Source organism: Hyperolius riggenbachi, chromosome 10 (assembly GCF_040937935.1).
Source record: "Hyperolius riggenbachi isolate aHypRig1 chromosome 10, aHypRig1.pri, whole genome shotgun sequence".
Taxonomy (NCBI): domain Eukaryota; kingdom Metazoa; phylum Chordata; class Amphibia; order Anura; family Hyperoliidae; genus Hyperolius; species Hyperolius riggenbachi.
The window spans coordinates 204380593-204401115 of NC_090655.1; the positions used below are offsets into that span (position 1 = coordinate 204380593).

Genomic DNA, 20523 nt, shown 5'->3' on the forward strand with positions numbered 1-20523 from the left:
TTGCCATTGTCCTGTCCCAAAGGTGGTCGACAGGAAATGGTTCTGATCTCTGTTCTTGGAGTATAGCTGGTGCAGCGGTTGCTACCAGCTATCTCTTCTGTTCTGTCTCCTGGGATCGCGCTAGCTACTTTTCGCTAGCGCTGGGGATCCTTCTGTTCTGCTACTCTGTACCTGGATCGCGCTAGCCACTTTTCGCTAGTGCTGTGGATCCTATCTCTCGCTTGTCCCTGTTTTCTTGTGTCTGTCTTGTCTGCTACGCTTGCTGGAGGCTCGGTGAGGTAACCGTTAAGCAAGCGCTCGCGTCCTCTGTTTCATGTTTGTCTGTCGATGGTTAGTTAGGCGTGCTTGTCTCTATTGTGCTTATCACGTGGAGACCGCGCATAACCGCGTGCACTGCTGTGAATGAGTGCGGTGTTCGCGGTTAGCTAGCGTTTGTTATTTTCCGTATCTCCTTATTGTATTATTTGCTGTGCCTTTGCTACCCTCGTATTCTATTCTGATCTGCCTTGTGTCACGTCTGGCGATCGCACCTCTCGCGATCGCGCTCCTATTTCATATCTGCTGTTGTGTGTGCGCGGTCACGGGGTGGCGACTGGATTGGCACACACACATACAACCTGTCCCTTTGCTCGATCTCATTCGCAATCGCCTCTCTTGCGATTGCGTTCTGCGCTTCGTACAATTCCTGTCTGGCACTTGTGGAGGTACAGAGGATTGGTTCCTCTGCACTCCTCAGTGCCATCTGCCGACAGGGTGGGTGCCTGCAAATATATACGCTTGTGGAGGATTTCCGCCGTGTCAGCGCACGCGTTATGCGCTGATCACGGAGAAAGTTCCACAATCGTTACAGAATGACCAGCCCAACCCAAAACCCCAGTGTAGACGGAATTTCCGATTTGTACGATTTTGTCGAATATGGCTCTTGTACCTTTAAGAGATTTAAAAAACTTGAACCTGAATCAGCAGATGAATTTTTGTCTGAGTGTACGAAACTGTTAGCGAACCCTGAATTCCAATGCACCCCAGTGTCTACCTGGGCCCCCCAAATGGTCTACATTCTGTTGGGGGGCGAAATGTCAATGTGGGGTTATGATGTGTTAGATCATACCACCCTGAGTCAAAGACCCCTGGAATTCTTGGCCTTTTTAATTCACAATTGGCTGAGATTACCTCAATTACCATACCCCCTTAATGAGTTGTTGTCAGCAGCTCAATCAGCTGTTCCATCTACTCTTTCATCCATAAAGCAGCCATCCAAAGCCTCTAAGTCTAAACGTAAAAGATCTAGGAAGGCTTCCCAGCGGAAAGATCCGTTGCCCATGGCAACCACAGATAGAGAGGTTATTTCTGTCAAGTCTGAAATGGGCAAAACCATGCAGTATGATAATGATGTTTATAATGCATTTGCTGATCAGTTTCCAGGTTTTTTGCCCCAATCCAAAGCTTATGTGGATCGTGCTATAGGTAGGATCGCACACTATATTAAAGCAGTTAAAAAATCTGTACTCGTTCCTGATCCCCACCCATATGGAGATTTTTTAGATACTGGGTTGTTCGAACCGCCATTTGCCTCATGGGAAATCGGGGCCTTGGTGGAGGAATTTGATTTGGATTGGAAAGCCTTTTGCGATTTTTACATCGCAAAAAGCGCAGATGTCCTGAACGATTGTCTTGACTCTGTGTGCCTTTTGATTGATTCTGATGAATGTGACGAGTGTGTTGTGGATCTGGTGATGTATGTGTGGCAGATCATTTTGGATGAATTACACACACACCAATTAATTGATCCCAATAAAGAGGTAAAAGATTCCCGTTCCGTTCCTGCTCCAGTTCCATCTGTAGACTGTGCGCACTATGATTGTTCATCCTTTGTTAAGTGTGCATGGGAGCCCCCGTTTGAGAAATGGGAGATCGAGCTCCTGGTCTATGAATTGGAATGTGATTGGAGATCGTTTTGCAATCATTACCGTTCTAAAAACGAAGCAGTTTTGTAAGCGTGCATTGAGTCTGCGTGCACTTTAATCAAGACTGGTGAATGTATCTCTGACTTTGTGACTCCGCTGTTTGACGTGTGGAGAATGATTTTGGATGAACTACATGCGCTTCAATCTGCTAAAAACACATTGTCAGCGGACGATTGTTCCAATCCTCTGGATTTAAAGAAAGTGAGTTTTGAATGCATTCCCTTTCCCAAAGCAACTGAGTGTTTGAAGTCTGAGTGGAAGTCGTTCAGAGCAGTTGCTTGTGTGGAAGTTGAACCAGTGCGGTCTGATGTCGCCACCGCACGTATGGCTGCAAAAGGTCTGTGTGGTCCTGTGTCTAAGGAAGACAGATTTTTTCCCTCAGGTTCTCTAAGATCGTCCGTTTGTGAGCCTGCCATGGGGAAAATTCCTAAGTTATGCAACTTTAACCACTTGAGGACCCACCCTTTACCCCCCCTTAAGGACCAGCGCTGTTGTAGCTGATCTGTGCTGGGTGGGCTCTGCAGCCCCCAGCACAGATCAGCGTGCAGGCAGAGCGACCAGATCGCCCCCCCTTTTTTCCCCACTAGGGGGATGATGTGCTGGGGGGGTCTGATCGCTCCTGCCTGCCGGGTGTTGCGGGGGGGGGCACCTCAAAGCCCCCCTCCGCGGCGAAATCCTCCCCCTCCCTCTCCTACCTGGCCCCTGTCTGGAGATCCGGGCTGCACAGGACGCTATCCGTCCTGTGCAGCCAGTGACGGGACGTCCCCTGTCACATGGCGGCGATCCCCGGCCGCTGATTGGCCGGGGATCGCCGATCTGCCTTACGGCGCTGCTGCGCAGCAGCGCCGTACAAATGTAAACAAAGCGGATTATTTCCGCTTGTGTTTACATTTAGCCTGCGAGCCGCCATCGGCGGCCCGCAGGCTATTCACGGAGCCCCCCGCCGTGAATTGACAGGAAGCAGCCGCTCGCACGAGCGGCTGCTTCCTGATTAATCAGCCTGCAGCTGGCGACGCAGTACTGCGTCGCTGGTCCTGCAGCTGCCACTTTGCCGACGCGCGTTATGAGTGCGCGGTCGGCAAGTGGTTAAGAAAATTATTGATGTGTCTAATAAAGTTTCTCCTGTTGTTGTCGCCACTTCTTTTGCAAATGAATCTATGTCTTATTCTGTTCGCACCTGTGCAGGCCTGTTGCCTGATGACAGTTGCTCCAGTGTTTCTGTCCTAGATGCCTTGCAGTCTGCTCCGCAGATCGCGGAGGTTTGCGATATGGAAGCGTCAGTTTCGCAACCTAAAGCGATCTTGGATCCGCAAATTTTGCGTTCTGACTCCTCGGATTCGACATTGTTAGCCGAATCTAAGAGTGAGACAGCGATTCGGTTTTGCGAATCTGATGCTGAAGCTTCTTTGCCTTGTCCAGAGATGCTTTCTCTGAACCTGCCCTGTACCATGAATGAAGGCATGATGTCCACTTGCATTGACATTTGCGAGTCTGATTCTGAAGAAAGTATTGACTCTCCACCCAGTACTCTGGATGAGTCAATATTGCCTTGTACAATATCTCCTGCCCTGCCCCTAGAGGCTCGTCTAGGTATTGCTGCTATTTTTACCTGTCTTTCTGCAGTTTTGGAGTTGCAAGCTAGTTTGACTGCTACGCAGAGTTCTGGGTGCAGCGAGATTAAAGTTAGGGAGTCAGTGTGTGGTCCAGTGAGTATTCCTGTATGTTCCACTCATGATGATGAAATTCAGTCTCAGTTTATGGTGGAACCTTCCCTGGGACATCTGCCCTGTTCTCAAAGTAAAGTTCCAGTTTTGCCCTGTAACATGGATAGTACAGAATCCTTCTTAGACAACTTGAAAAATGATGTTCCTGAGGTCTTGTTTGATGATCTGAAGGTCTCCGAGTTCCTCCCAAAGGGTGCAGAACTTGTAGGAGATGTCTCCTGCCTCCCAGGTCCTTCTGAGGTGTTGCCCACTTCAGTAGGCATTGCTGCCTTGCTGACTACTTTTGCAGCTCTTGTGGAGCTTCATTCATGTGTAGTCAATGATGATATTACAGTTACAGAAAATTCTGAATTTGAGTCCGAGTCTTCTTTTGAAAGACCAGTACCTGTGACCTTTACTCGTGATGATTTTCTGCCCGGTACTGGTTTTGGTCTTGTCGTGTCGGACTCTGAGGTTGGCAGTTCCCCGACATGTCCTGAGGTTTCTCCTGTACTAGTGTACCCCGATGTGCTCTGTGACCCAGAAAGCCCAAGTGTGCCTCGGTTACCAGCGTACTCAGATGCTTCCTCAGTGGAGACATGTTCTGATATAGCCTGCCTGCTTGCATGCCCAGAAGTGGTCCCTGAAAGTCCTGATCTTGATGGGTGTGCTGCTAATTTTGAGTCTGGAATGATCATAGGTTCCATAGGGGTTCTTGGTGGTTCTCCATGTGAGCCTGGTGAGCGTTCTGGCTTCTTGGGATCTCTGCGGAGCTTCAAGGCGTTCTGGGAGATTCCGGGAAAGGTTTTGCTTGGTGCCCTGAATACGATCAGCAATGGCTTTGGTGTTGTGAGGGACACGTATTGCGGCAGGTTTAGTATTCTTGGACGCTCCTTGGAAGGTGGTGGGTATTGTCTGGAGGGTGTCGATGGCTTCTTTTCTGGTGTCCACAGTCCTGATGGGTGTTACGCTGAGACTTGTAGTGCTGATGGGCATGTTTCGGTGGCTTCTGCTTCCGATGAGGTCGGTTTAGGATGGACTGACTCTGGAATTGGGCCTTGTCGGGCTGTCCCGACCTTCATGAGTCTTCAGTTAGAGTTTTGTGATGATACCAGTTTTGAGGGATGTCTGGAATCCATCCCTAGAGGGGGGGGGGGGGGGGTACTGTGATGATCCGCTCAGCTGGCTGCACAGGCAGACAGCTGTTTGTCCATTCCTCTAGTCTGTGGGCTGCAGGTCTCTGGAACAGAGACCTGTCTTTCCATTGCAAGTTTCTGGTCTGTTCTCTTGCTGGGGAATTTGCATACATTCATTATGCAAATCCCCTACCTGCCTTCATTGATGACTGGCACTATAAGAGCTTTATGTTTCCCAGAAGGCTTTGCTGGTCTTTTCCTTTCCATGGTCTGTTCCTGATGGACACTGCTGGAGTGTCAGCCATTGCTATCTAGTATCGTTAATTCCTGGGGGTTGCTTTAGGCTCCCCTTCTAGCCCAGTCAGGTTGTATTATCTGTATTGCCTGTTCTGTCTTGTCTTGCCTGTTTGCATTGTCCTGTCCCAAAGGTGGTCGACAGGAAATGGTTCTGATCTCTGTTCTTGGAGTATAGCTGGTGCAGCGGTTGCTACCAGCTATCTCTTCTGTTCTGTCTCCTGGGATCGCGCTAGCTACTTTTCGCTAGTGCTGGGGATCCTTCTGTTCTGCTACTCTGTACCTGGATCGCGCTAGCCACTTTTCGCTAGTGCTGTGGATCCTATCTCTCGCTTGTCCCTGTTTTCGTGTGTCTGTCTTGTCTGCTACGCTTGCTGGAGGCTCGGTGAGGTAACCGTTAAGCAAGCGCTTGCGTCCTCTGTTTCATGTTTGTCTGTCGATGGTTAGTTAGGCGTGCTTGTCTCTATTGTGCTTATCACGTGGAGACCGTGCATAACCGCGTGCACTGTTGCGAATGAGTGCGGTGTTCGCGGTTAGCTAGCGTTTGTTATTTTCCGTATCTCCTTATTGTAATATTTGCTGTGCCTTTGCTACCCTCGTATTCTATTCTGATCTGCCTTGTGTCACGTCTGGCGATCGCACCTCTCGCGATCGCGTTCCTATTTCATATCTGCTGTTGTGTGTGCGCGGTCACGGGGTGGCGACTGGATTGGCGCACACACATACAACCTGTCCCTTTGCTCAATCTCATTCGCAATCGCCTCTCTTGCGATTGCGTTCTGCGCTTCGTACAATTCCTGTCTGGCACTTGTGGAGGTACAGAGGATTGGTTCCTCTGCACTCCCCAGCGCCATCTGCCGACAGGAATTTCCCTCTACAGGTGCGTAGCACCTTTTGCTGGGTGCCTGCAAATATACGCTTGTGGAGGATTTCCGCCGTGTCAGCTCACGCGTTGTGCGCTGATCACGGAGAAAGTTCCACAATCGTTACAAGCCATTTTTAATTCAACTGTTTATTTTATATATGCATTTAAATATTTATATGCTATCATTCAAAAGTTATCAGCAGAAAATATAATAAACACCTTCTGTAGCCAATTAGAGGACTCTCCCATTTGTAGGAGATAACAAGAGAAGGGATGTCTTAATTTAGGGGAAAGATGGTAGTAAGTATTGTAAATGGCTATTTTAAGGCACTGTTATTAGCCTGAGGAAGGGGGCTTAGACCATGAAACGCGTTGCCTGTGCTAAATAAATATTGTAAAAACAAACAGACTGCGCTTGTCAGAATGGAAAAAGAAAAAACTTTAATAAGGTTGTCAATTGCACAACCCGAATATTGACAACCATATTAAAGTTTTTTCTTTTTCCATTCTGACAAGCGCAGTCTGTTTGTTTTTATAGTATCACAATATCAGGAAGTGGGACCCCCTCACAGTCATCGCTGCTGTCTAAATTGGGCGCAACACCTTATTTTGATTCTAAATAAATATTGGACTGTACAATGATATCGTCATTGTAAGCCACTTTTTTTTTCGAGTTTATCTTGTTTTTAATCCAATTTTATTCACACTGGGGCGCCTCTTTACCCAAATTGTTTCAAGAGCAAAAAGTTGTTTTCGTTCCACAAGTAAAGGAAGAAACAGCTTTCAAATACTGATTGTAGAACTAATTATAACTGAAGGATACCTATTTTTCCCTAGCACATCCTTGAGATATACTGTAAAGTAAATGTGTAGTGAAAAATAATAATGAGACTGCTAGCTTCTTGGTTGCTATACAATATTGGAGTAGCCCAGCAAGTTTGTGCATGTGAGAAAATACTTAAAGTGAACCCAAGGTGAGAGTAATATGGAGGTTGCCATATTTATTTAATTTTAAGCAATACTAGTTGCCTGCCTGGCTGTCCTGCTTCTCTTCTGCCTCTAATACTTTTAGCCATAGACCCTGAACAAGCATGCAGCATATCAGGTGTTCCTGACATTATTGTCAGATCTGACAAGATTAGCTGCATGCTTGTTTCCGGTGTGTGATTGAGCCACTGCTGCAGCCTAATAGATCAGCAGAGTTGCCAGGCAACTGGTATTGTTTAAAGGGAAATAAATATGGCAGCCTCCATATCCCTGTAACCTCGGGTCCACTTTAAACTGTGGTGCAGGGGTGTGTGTGTGTGTGGGGGGGGGGGGGGGGAGTGCTCGGGTAGTACTTTTTAAAAACACTTAACGACCGCCTAACGCCGATAGGCGTCGGCGGGTCGTTAGTGGTTTTGCATGGAAACGGCCGCTCGTTCGAGCGGCCTTTCCATGCTAGTTCACGGAGGGTGTCTCCGTGAACAGTGTGCGAGCCACCGATCGCGGCTCGCACACGTAATGTAAACACGTGGGGAAGAAATCCCCGCTGTTTACATCATACGGCGCTGCTGCGCAGCAGCGCCGTAAGGCAGATGGGCGATCCCCGGCCTCTGATTGGCCGGGTATCGCCGCATTCTGATTCGCTGTCATCTGTTCTAGGTGGCGCAGGACGGATCTCCGTCCTGCGCTGCCCATAGCAGGAAGGGGAGGCACGGAAGGGGACGGAGGCAGAAAATGGCTGCGGAGGGGGGCTTTGAACAGCCCCCCCTGCCGAACGAACAGAGCCGGCGGCGATTAGACCCCCCCAGCAGGACATCCCCCTAGTGGGGAAAAAAGGGGGTACGTCTGATCGCCCAGCCTCATTGCTGATCTGTGCTGTGGGCTGTAGAGCCCACGCTGCACAGATCAGCCAAATCACCCCTGGTCCTTAAAGAGACACTGAAGCGAAAAAAAAAATGATGATATTATGATTTGTATGTGTAGTACAGCTAAGAAAAAAAACAATAAGATCAGATACATCAGTCTAATTGTTTCCAGTACAGGAAGAGTTGAGAAACTCCAGTTGTTATCTCTATGCAAAAAAGCTATTAAGCTCTCAGACTAAGGGCTGGTTCAGACGGACGCTTGCGGAGCGTTTACCGCAAGCGTTCGGACCGTCGCGGTAAACGCTCCCATTCAAGTGAATGGGAGCGTTTACACCGAGCTTTTGCACGCTTTTACCCAAACGCGGCGTTCGGGCTGCCCCTGGAAGCAACATGTAGCTTCCAGGGAGCGGCCAACCGCGACGGCTAATGTTCCCCTACGGGAAAAAAAAACGCGACCGCATCACGACGCGACCGAAGGCTACTGAAAGCCTGACCGCGCAGCCGCCACAACGCCCCCAGATGCGACGCTACGCAGACGTCCGTCTGAACCAGCCCTAACTTAGTCCTGGAGAGGGCTGTTATCTGACTTTTATTATCTCAACTGTAATTGAACTGTTTACTTTTCCTCTGCTAGAAGAGAGTTCATTACTTCACAGACTGCTCTGAAAGACTCATTTTGAATGCTGAGTGTTGTGTAATCTGCACATATTATAGGATGATGCAATGTTAGAAAAAACACTATATACCTGAAAATAAAAATATGAGAATATTTTCTTTGCTGTTAATCTTCTAGTAATTATTCATAGTACACAACCAATTCATCATATCATATATTTTTTTTCGCTTCAGTGTCTCTTTAAGTGGTTAAAACCCACCCGGATCCGGGTACCCAGATATCCAGATCCGATTCGGATATCCAGATCCGACCTTGCGGATATCCGAATCGGATCCGGATATTCGACCAAATTACACGCGGGTACCCGACCTATTCGGGTACCCGGATAGAAAAAACGGAAGTGCCCTTTAAATAGCTTTAAAAAGGGTTTTTAGGGTAAATGATGCATGTAGCATCATGTTTTTTTTAAAGGGAAACACTATTTTATTATTTGTTGGACATAAATGAAGGAAAAAAAAAAAGCTGTCAATTAACATCAGGACTAGGTTCCAGACAGCGGTCGTGCAACCCACATTGTGTCCAAAGTCCAATCGCACAACTGGGACATGACAGTTTTCAGCCCAGACACCTCCAAAAAATGACGCAAAAGGTGGATCAGCGCAACACCAGGCCGCCTCCGAATGGCCTCCATCAGAGATGCGCTGAGCCCCCCCAGGAACTACATACGCACCTTGAACCCAAACAGAAGCTCTGCATATACACCAAAAGCATGGCTGTTAAGTGGGAGCAGCTGACCAAAAACGAATTACATTAGTACATAGCAAGGAAATGAGCAGCGCTACTTAAAAACAGACTAGTGCCTACCTGAAAAGAGTGCAAGCCCCACTTGTGGGGTCGAATACACACCGAGCATACACATGACCTGTCTACCACTAGAGGAGGATGTTGGGTTCCATTAACAGCTTGCATGCAACCTATTAAGTACTCGTCCCTCCCACTGCGAAGAAGTCAATCCTCCATGGGAGGGGCCTAACACTAACTAAATCCTAACCTATGTATATGCATAGCCTGGGTGCGGCTAATCAAATAAAATCGAAAATTGAAAATTGCGCAAAAGGTGGATCAGCGCAACACCAGGCCGCCTCCGAATGGCCTCCATCAGAGATGCACTGAGCCCCCCCAGGAACTACAAACGCACCTTGAACCCAAACAGAAGCTCTGCATATACACCAAAAGCATGGCTGTTAAGTGGGAGCAGCTGACCAATAACGAATTACATTAGTACATAGCAAGGAAATGAGCAGCGCTACTTAAAAACAGACTAGTGCCTACCTGCAAAAGAGTGCAAGCCCCACTTGTGGGGTCGAATACACACCGAGCATACACATGACCTGTCTACCACTAGAGGAGGATGTTGGTTTCCATTAACAGCTTGCATGCAACCTATTAAGTACTCGTCCCTCCCACTGCGAAGAAGTCAATCCTCCATGGGAGGGGCCTAACACTAACTAAATCCTAACCTATGTATATGCATAGCCTGGGTGCGGCTAATCAAATAAAATCGAAAATTGAAAATTGCGCAAAAGGTGGATCAGCGCAACACCAGGCCGCCTCCGAATGGCCTCCATCAGAGATGCGCTGAGCCCCCCCAGGAACTACAAACGCACCTTGAACCCAAACAGAAGCTCTGCATATACACCAAAAGCATGGCTGTTAAGTGGGAGCAGCTGACCAAAAACGAATTACATTAGTACATAGCAAGGAAATGAGCAGCGCTACTTAAAAACAGACTAGTGCCTACCTGCAAAAGAGTGCAAGCCCCACTTGTGGGGTCGAATACACACCGAGCATACACATGACCTGTCTACCACTAGAGGAGGATGTTGGTTTCCATTAACAGCTTACATGCAACCTATTAAGTACTCGTCCCTCCCACTGCGAAGAAGTCAATCCTCCATGGGAGGGGCCTAACACTAACTAAATCCTAACCTATGTATATGCATAGCCTGGGTGCGGCTAATCAAATAAAATCGAAAATTGAAAATTGCGCAAAAGGTGGATCAGCGCAACACCAGGCCGCCTCCGAATGGCCTCCATCAGAGATGCGCTGAGCCCCCCCAGGAACTACAAATGCACCTTGAACCCAAACAGAAGCTCTGCATATACACCAAAAGCATGGCTGTTAAGTGGGAGCAGCTGACCAAAAACGAATTACATTAGTACATAGCAAGGAAATGAGCAGCGCTACTTAAAAACAGACTAGTGCCTACCTGCAAAAGAGTGCAAGCCCCACTTGTGGGGTCGAATACACACCGAGCATACACATGACCTGTCTACCACTAGAGGAGGATGTTGGTTTCCATTAACAGCTTGCATGCAACCTATTAAGTACTCGTCCCTCCCACTGTGAAGAAGTCAATCCTCCATGGGAGGGGCCTAACACTAACTAAATCCTAACCTATGTATATGCATAGCCTGGGTGCGGCTAATCAAATAAAATCGAAAATTGAAAATTGCGCAAAAGGTGGATCAGCGCAACACCAGGCCGCCTCCGAATGGCCTCCATCAGAGATGCGCTGAGCCCCCCCAGGAACTACAAATGCACCTTGAACCCAAACAGAAGCTCTGCATATACACCAAAAGCATGGCTGTTAAGTGGGAGCAGCTGACCAAAAACGAATTACATTAGTACATAGCAAGGAAATGAGCAGCGCTACTTAAAAACAGACTAGTGCCTACCTGCAAAAGAGTGCAAGCCCCACTTGTGGGGTCGAATACACACCGAGCATACACATGACCTGTCTACCACTAGAGGAGGATGTTGGTTTCCATTAACAGCTTGCATGCAACCTATTAAGTACTCGTCCCTCCCACTGTGAAGAAGTCAATCCTCCATGGGAGGGGCCTAACACTAACTAAATCCTAACCTATGTATATGCATAGCCTGGGTGCGGCTAATCAAATAAAATCGAAAATTGAAAATTGCGCAAAAGGTGGATCAACGCAACACCAGGCCGCCTCCGAATGGCCTCCATCAGAGATGCGCTGAGCCCCCCCAGGAACTACAAACGCACCTTGAACCCAAACAGAAGCTCTGCATATACACCAAAAGCATGGCTGTTAAGTGGGAGCAGCTGACCAAAACCGAATTACATTAGTACATAGCAAGGAAATGAGCAGTGCTACTTAAAAACAGACTAGTGCCTACCTGCAAAAGAGTGCAAGCCCCACTTGTGGGGTCGAATACACACCGAGCATACACATGACCTGTCTACCACTAGAGGAGGATGTTGGTTTCCATTAACAGCTTGCATGCAACCTATTAAGTACTCGTCCCTCCCACTGCGAAGAAGTCAATCCTCCATGGGAGGGGCCTAACACTAACTAAATCCTAACCTATGTATATGCATAGCCTGGGTGCGGCTAATCAAATAAAATCGAAAATTGAAAATTGCGCAAAAGGTAGATCAGCGCAACACCAGGCCGCCTCCGAATGGCCTCCATCAGAGATGCGCTGAGCCCCCCCAGGAACTACAAACGCACCTTAAACCCAAACAGAAGCTCTGCATATACACCAAAAGCATGGCTGTTAAGTGGGAGCAGCTGACCAATAACGAATTACATTAGTACATAGCAAGGAAATGAGCAGCGCTACTTAAAAACAGACTAGTGCCTACCTGCAAAAGAGTGCAAGCCCCACTTGTGGGGTCGAATACACACCGAGCATACACATGACCTGTCTACCACTAGAGGAGGATGTTGGTTTCCATTAACAGCTTGCATGCAACCTATTAAGTACTCGTCCCTCCCACTGCGAAGAAGTCAATCCTCCATGGGAGGGGCCTAACACTAACTAAATCCTAACCTATGTATATGCATAGCCTGGGTGCGGCTAATCAAATAAAATCGAAAATTGAAAATTGCGCAAAAGGTGGATCAGCGCAACACCAGGCCGCCTCCGAATGGCCTCCATCAGAGATGCGCTGAGCCCCCCCAGGAACTACAAACGCACCTTGAACCCAAACAGAAGCTCTGCATATACACCAAAAGCATGGCTGTTAAGTGGGAGCAGCTGACCAAAAACGAATTACATTAGTACATAGCAAGGAAATGAGCAGCGCTACTTAAAAACAGACTAGTGCCTACCTGCAAAAGAGTGCAAGCCCCACTTGTGGGGTCGAATACACACCGAGCATACACATGACCTGTCTACCACTAGAGGAGGATGTTGGTTTCCATTAACAGCTTGCATGCAACCTATTAAGTACTCGTCCCTCCCACTGCGAAGAAGTCAATCCTCCATGGGAGGGGCCTAACACTAACTAAATCCTAACCTATGTATATGCATAGCCTGGGTGCGGCTAATCAAATAAAATCGAAAATTGAAAATTGCGCAAAAGGTGGATCAGCGCAACACCAGGCCGCCTCCGAATGGCCTCCATCAGAGATGCGCTGAGCCCCCCCAGGAACTACAAATGCACCTTGAACCCAAACAGAAGCTCTGCATATACACCAAAAGCATGGCTGTTAAGTGGGAGCAGCTGACCAAAAACGAATTACATTAGTACATAGCAAGGAAATGAGCAGCGCTACTTAAAAACAGACTAGTGCCTACCTGCAAAAGAGTGCAAGCCCCACTTGTGGGGTCGAATACACACCGAGCATACACATGACCTGTCTACCACTAGAGGAGGATGTTGGTTTCCATTAACAGCTTGCATGCAACCTATTAAGTACTCGTCCCTCCCACTGCGAAGAAGTCAATCCTCCATGGGAGGGGCCTAACACTAACTAAATCCTAACCTATGCATAGCCTGGGTGCGGCTAATCAAATAAAATCGAAAATTGAAAATTGCGCAATTTCCTCCTCTAGTGGTAGACAGGTCATGTGTATGCTCGGTGTGTATTCGACCCCACAAGTGGGGCTTGCACTCTTTTGCAGGTAGGCACTAGTCTGTTTTTAAGTAGCGCTGCTCATTTCCTTGCTATGTACTAATGTAATTTGTTTTTGGTCAGCTGCTCCAACTTAACAGCCATGCTTTTGGTGTATATGCAGAGCTTCTGTTTGGGTTCAAGGTGCGTTTGTAGTTCCTGGGGGGGCTCAGCGCATCTCTGATGGAGGCCATTCGGAGGCGGCCTGGTGTTGCGCTGATCCACCTTTTGCGCAATTTTCAATTTTCGATTTTATTTGATTAGCCGCACCCAGGCTATGCATATACATAGGTTAGGATTTAGTTAGTGTTAGGCCCCTCCCATGGAGGATTGACTTCTTCGCAGTGGGAGGGACGAGTACTTAATAGGTTGCATGCAAGCTGTTAATGGAAACCAACATCCTCCTCTAGTGGTAGACAGGTCATGTGTATGCTCGGTGTGTATTCGACCCCACAAGTGGGGCTTGCACTCTTTTGCAGGTAGGCACTAGTCTGTTTTTAAGTAGCGCTGCTCATTTCCTTGCTATGTACCTCCAAAAAATGACACCGCAATTGTGTTTTGGGTTGAATATAGGTGGTGGTATCAGCAGCAGTGGCCTGTGGCACCGTGGCAGTGGGAGCCAGCGCCAGCTTGCTTCAGCCTCTTGAACTCCTCATGCTCAACAACATTTTTTTGGCCAGATGGGTGATGAAGCTGGAGGTGCCATACTTGTAGGGGTCACAACCTCTGCTCATCTGTAGTTTGCACACATGGGGCTCGATTCACCAAGCGGTGCAAAGTGTTAGCACCGTGGTGAAAAGGCCCTTATCACGCCTAAAGTCACTTTAGGCATGATAAGAAGAAACTCGCGCGAAGTTGCCGCGCGCAAAGTTTTGCGCGCGCAACCACGCGCGCGTGCACGCGCAGCGTCCCCGCTTCGCGCGAAGCTCCCATTAAGCCCTATGGGACTTTGCACGCGCTCTCACGCGCGAACGCGCGTTCGCGCGTTCGCGCGGTAACTTCGCGCGAAGAGCAGGAAAAAGCGGTGATAACTCAGTGGTGAAAAGGTCATCACGCCTAAAGTCTTTTAGGCGTGATAACTGGGTTATCACCGCTTTGTGAATCGAGCCCATTGGGCCTGATTCACAAAGCAGTGCTAACAGTTAGCACCCTGGTGAAAAGCCCTTTATCATGCCTAAACTCAGTTTAGGCATGATAAGTTTAGGTGTGATAAGTTTAGGTGTGATAAGTTTAGGCATGATAAGTTTTGGTGTGATAAGTTTAGGCATGATAAGTTTAAGCGCCAACTGCGTTAGCACCGCAGTGCACAGCTGATCAAAAGTTTTACGCTAGCAAAGTCTGGTGCACTTCGTATAAAGTTTAATGGCGCTGCTTTGCGTGCGGGACTTTGCAAGCGATCTAAACTTATCTAAACTTATCATGCCTAAACTTATCACACCTAAACTTATCATGCCTAAACTTATCACACCTAAACTGGCTTTTCACCAGAGTGGTGCAATGGTTATCATGCCTAAAGTCTCTAACTGGGTTAGCACCGCTTTGTGAATCGAGCCCCAAAAGTTTTGCGCTAGCAAAGTCTGATGCACTTCGCATAGAGTTTAATGGTGCTGCTTTGCTAACGGGACTTTGCGCGCGATCTAAACTTATCATGCCTAAACTTATCATGCCTAAACTTATCACGCCTAAACTGGCTGTTCAACAGCGTGGTGCAATGGTTATCACGCCTAAAGTCTCTAACTGGGTTAGCACCGCTTTGTGAATCGAGCCCATTGCTTATTAGAGATGTCGCGTACCTCCGATTTTCGGTTTGCGAACCGGGTTCGTGAACTTCCGCGGAAGGTTTCGGTTCGCGGAAAAGTTCGCGAACCGCAATAGACTTCAATGGGGAGGCGAACTTTGAAAAATAGAAAAAATTATGCTGGCCACAAAAGTGATGGAAACGATGTTTCAAGGGGTCTAACACCTGGAGGGGGGCATGGCGGAGTGGGATACATGGCAAAAGTCCCGGGGAAAAATCTGGATGTGACGCAAAGCAGCGTTTTAAGGGCAGAAATCACATTGAATGCTAAATTGCAGGCCTAACGTGCTTTAAAACATCTTGCATGTGTATACATCAATCAGGGAGTGTAATTAGAGTACTGCTTCACACTGACACACCAAACTCACTGTGTAACGCACCGCAAACAGCTGTTTGTGTAGTGACGGCCATGCTGGACTACTGCGCAACATGGCGAGATTGCTCTTCCTCACTCAGTGATGTCAGGTAATGTGTGACTTTCTTCTCAACTTTCCATGGCATTGTTAAAAAGCTTACGTTTTGTTTTTAAATTACATTTTCTAATTGCTGTGTACTTGTTCAGTACCGCTACAATGAGAATCCTGTGGAGGCGGGCAAGTCTGCCATTGTGACCCCGGGTAATGGCCGAGGAATGAGGGGTTTGAATCTGGTGTGGAGCCTGAGCAACGGCTACCACTACACATCCAAGGAGGGCAGCGGGCAGGCATGCACGCGGCACGCCCGCCCGCCCCGAGGTAGTGACCAAAAATAACAATACAGGAGGCGGACTTTCGAGGCGCTGCTGTGTATTTGAAATGAATGTACTTTAAATCCTTGAACAAGAACCAGTAATGGCGGGCAAAGATGACACCACATTCCTTTCACGAGAATCATATGGAGGCGGGCAAGTCTGCCATTTGTGACCCCGGGTAATGGCCGGGGAATGAGGGATGGAATCCGGTGTGGAGCCTGAGAAACGGCTACCACTACACATCCAAGGAGGGCAGCAGGCAGGCATGCACGCCCGCCCCGAGGTAGTGACCAAAAATAACAATACAGGAGGCGGACTTTCGAGGCCCTGCTGTGTATTCGAAATGAATTAATTTTAAATCCTTTAACGGGAATCCGTTATGGAGGGCAAGTCTGCCATTGTCACCGCGGGGAATGAAGTTGTATTTTTAAATAGTTTGAAAGTTTAGATGGCTACACTTGCCCCGATCTGAGACACACACGTTAAAAAATTTCCAAACCGCTGAGCCCCCCTGGGCTGATGGCGCTACGGTGGCATCAGCAGCTGATGTTGAAGGACATGTTGGCTGTCTGGCGGGCGATACATGGTGCCGGACACTGCCCCCAGCTGTTTCTGAGGACGAGCTCCCTCTTGTATTGCGTTCCGGAGTTGGAGCCTGATCAACGGCTACCACCACACATCCAGGAAAGGAGGGAGGCAGGCAGGCATGCACGCCCGCCCCGAGGTAGTGACCAAAAATAACAATACAGGACTCAGGAGGACCTTTTGCGGCCCTAATTTAAATGAATTAACTTTAAATCCTTTAACGGGAATCCGTTATGGAGGGCAAGTCTGCCATTGTCACCGCGGGGAATGAAGGTTGGATTGCGGCCCGAAGTGGGAGCCTGCTGCGACCCATGCTGTAGCTGCCCTGACCGTGCTTTGCAGACCAGGCATCTGTGGTCAGATGGACCCTTGAGCCAGCGGAAGACAAACCAAGTCGAAAGCATTTGCCAAGAATGTTTTACGGAGGGCAAGTTTTTTTGCCCTTTTTTTAAATTGTTTGAAAATTCTAGATGGTTGTATTTTTAAATTGTTTAAGTGTAGCCATGCAAGTGCAAGTTATGCACTGACTGCCAGGTATAATGTGCAGTCACAGATGCAGTGAAAGGTATGCAGTGACTGCAAACAGCCGTTTGTGTAGTGACGGCCGTGCTGGAATGGTGCGCACCATGACGAGAGTGCAGGTGATGGTGGCTTTTCAGCCCATATGCTCGCCCGGCTGATGTAGCTGAATGACAGAACAGTGACTGTCCAGCTGATCAAATTTGGTCTGACCACAATGAAGCAACAACCTTATTATATTTGTGTGCCACCCCCACCCGAGACACTCAAATAGCCGGTGGTCATTGCTTCATTGTGATGCGCAAGCCCCTTCACCGCGGCAAGGTAATGATCACGAAGGGGGATGGGCACATGTACACGCACCAGAAAAATTAGTGTAGCGGCCGCTGCTAGCAGCGGCCTTAAAAATTCAGGAATCCGCCTAGAGTCCTGGACCCTGTTGGTGGTGGCGGAGAAGGCAGTCAAGCGGCCTGCAGGCAGAGATGCTGTGTGTGGGGACTGACTTAGTCTTCGGTCGTGCAGTAGCCCTCTGTGATCCATTCCTCATTCATTTTGATAAAGGTCAGGTACTGAACACTGTCGTGACTTAGGCGACTTCTCTTCTCAGTAACTATGTCTCCAGCTGCACTGAAGGTCCTTTCTGACAGGACGCTTGCGGCAGGGCAAGAGAGAAGTTGTATGGCAAATTGGGACAGCTCTGGCCACAGGTCAAGCCTGCGCAACCAGTAGTCCAAGGGTTCATCGTCGCTTTTCGCAGAGTCTAAATCCACACTCAAGGCCAGGTAGTCGGCTACCTGCCGGTCCAGGCGTTGGTGGAGGGTGGATCCGGAAGGACTATGGCGAGGAGTTGGACTGAAGAACGTCCGCATGTTCGACATCACCCTGAGATCGCTGGAGCATCATGTTCTTGCCTGCGTGGACTTGGGAGGAGGAGGGTTACTGCCAGTGGTACCTTGATTGCGTTGTGCAGCCACATCACCCTTAAATGAATTGTAAAGCATCATCGACAGCTTGTTCTGAAAGTGCTGCATCCTTTCCACCTTTTGTTGAGTTGGTAACAGGTCGGCCACTTTGTGCCTGTACCGAGGGTCTAGTAGCGTGGCCACCCAGTACAGGTCATTCAACTTGAGTTTTTTGATACTGGGATCCCTCAACAGGCTGGACAACATGAAAGAGGACATCTGCACAAAGCTGGATGCAGACGTACTCTCCATCTCCTCTTGCTCTTCCTCAGTGACGGGACGCAACTCCTCTTCCTCCCCCCAGCCACGAATAATACCACGGGAACGTGGAGCAGCAGAAGCCCCCTGTGATGGCTGCCGCGGTTCCGCCGTCTCTTCCTCCTCCACAGAAACACCTTCCTCATCATCACCATCATCAGAGTCTGACTCCTCTCCTTCCCCACATGACTCCTCTTCTTCCTCCTCCTCCCCCCTCTGTGCTGCCGCCGGTGTTGTGGAAACATCGGGTTCGGGTGTAAATGGATCCCATGACTCCTGCTGCCGTAACTCTTCTTGTTCACGCTCCTCCAGTCCACAGCTGTATCCACCACTCTACGCACGGCACGCTCCAGGAAGTAGGCGTAGGGGATCAAGTCGCTGATGGTGCCCTCATCGCGACTCACCAGTTTGGTCACCTCCTCAAAGGGCTCCATGACCCTGCATGCATTTCGCATCAGTGTCCAGTTGTTGGGCCAGAACATCCCCATCCTCCCAGATTGTGTCCTTGTACTGTAATTATACAGGTACTGGGTGACGGCTGTTTCCTGGTCTAGCAGGCGAGAGAACATCAGCAGGGTGGAATTCCAGCGAGTCGGGCTATCGCAAATCAGGCGTCTCACCGGCAAGTTCATTCTACGCTGAATCTCCGCAAAGCGTGCCATGGCCTTGTAAGAGCGCCTGAAATGCCCACACAACTTCCTGGCCTACTTCAGGACGTCCTCTAAGCCTGGGTACTTGGACACAAATCTTTGCACGACCAGATTAAGCACATGTGCCATGCGGGGTATGTGTGTCAGCTTTCCCAAATTCAACGCAGCAATGAGATTGCTGCCGTTGTCACACACCACGTTGCCGATCTCAAGCTTGTGCGGGGTCAGCCATTGCTCCACCTGTTTTGTTAAGAGCAGCCAGCAGAGCTGCTCCAGTGTGACTCTCTGCTTTCAGGCAAGACATGTCTAACACTGCATGACACCGTCGCACCTGGCATGCATAGGCCCTGGGGTGCTGGGGCTGTGTAGCTGGAGAGGAGATGGCGGCACCAGCCAAGAAGGAGGAGGAGGAGGATGACGACAGCGAAGCGGTGATAGCAGGTGGAGAGGAGGTGGCTGGAGGCCTGCCTGCAAGCCGTGGAGGTGTGACAAGTCGGTCCTCTGCGCAGCCACGTACTCCCTGCTTGCTGCCATTGGTCACCAGGTTGACCCAATGGGCTGTGTATGTAATGTAGTTGCCCTGCCCGTGCTTGGCAGACCAGGCATCCGTGGTCAGGTGGACCCTTGACCCAACGCTGTGTGCCAGAGATGACACCACTTGCCTCTCAACTGCACGGAAGAGTTTGGGTATGGCCTTTTGTGAAAAATAATTGCGGCCTGGTATCTTCCACTGCGGTGTACCAATGGCCACAAACTTACGGAAAGCCTCCGAATCCACCAGCTTGTATGGTAATAGCTGGCGAGCTAATAGTTCCGCCACGCCAGCTGTCAGGCGCCGGGCAAGAGGGTGACTGGCAGACATTTGCTTCTTCCGCTCAAATACTTCCTTCACGGACAGCTGGGTACTGCTGTGGGCAGAGGAGAAGGAACCGCTGAAGGGAAGAGGCGGTGTGGAGGAGGGTGGCTGTGAAGGTGCAAGGGAGAAAGTGGATGAAGACGATGCACCTGAAGGAGGAAGAGGAGAAGGAGGGTGGCTTGTCTTTTGAGGGGTGCTGCTTTTCTTCAGGTGTTCTTGCCATAGCTGTTTGTGCCTTTTCTCCAGGTGCCTTCGTAAGGCACTTGTCCCTACGTGAGAGTTGGCCTTTCCACGGCTCAATTTTTGCTGGCAGAGACAACAGATGGCTTTGCTCCGATCTGAGACACACACGTTAAAAAAATCCCAAACCGCTGAGCCCCCCTGGGGTGATGGCGCTACGGTGGCATCAGCAGCTGACGTTGAAGGGCATGTTGGCTGTCTGGCCATAGCTGGCGATACATGGTGCCGGACACTGCCCCCAGCTGTTTCTGAGGACGAGCTCCCTCTGCTTCTATCATGGAGTCGTCTCCTCCTAGTCCTCTCTGACTCCTCCTCTGAACTGTCCCCCTGGTCATCTCCTCTACCGGGAACATATGTGGTATCCGTATAATCGTCATCATAATCCTCCTGGCCAGCTGCGCTTTCCTCAGAAACCTCCTCAACTGCACCAACTTCAGGTGGTCCATCATCCACATCCACACACGTTACGTCCATACTATCGCCACCTAACTCAGACGTAGGAGGTGGTGTACCTGCGCCTTCTACTTGTTGTTGCAGTAGTGGCTGTGAATCGGTGATTTCACCA

The 20523-nt window shown here is 49.1% G+C and overlaps 1 protein-coding gene across 3 annotated transcripts in view; it reads right to left on the reverse strand.

Moving 5' to 3' along the window:
• LOC137536220 (membrane-spanning 4-domains subfamily A member 8-like) overlaps nt 1-20523 on the reverse strand; it is a 69367-nt gene that overhangs the window by 19170 nt on the left and 29674 nt on the right. The window lies entirely within an intron of this gene.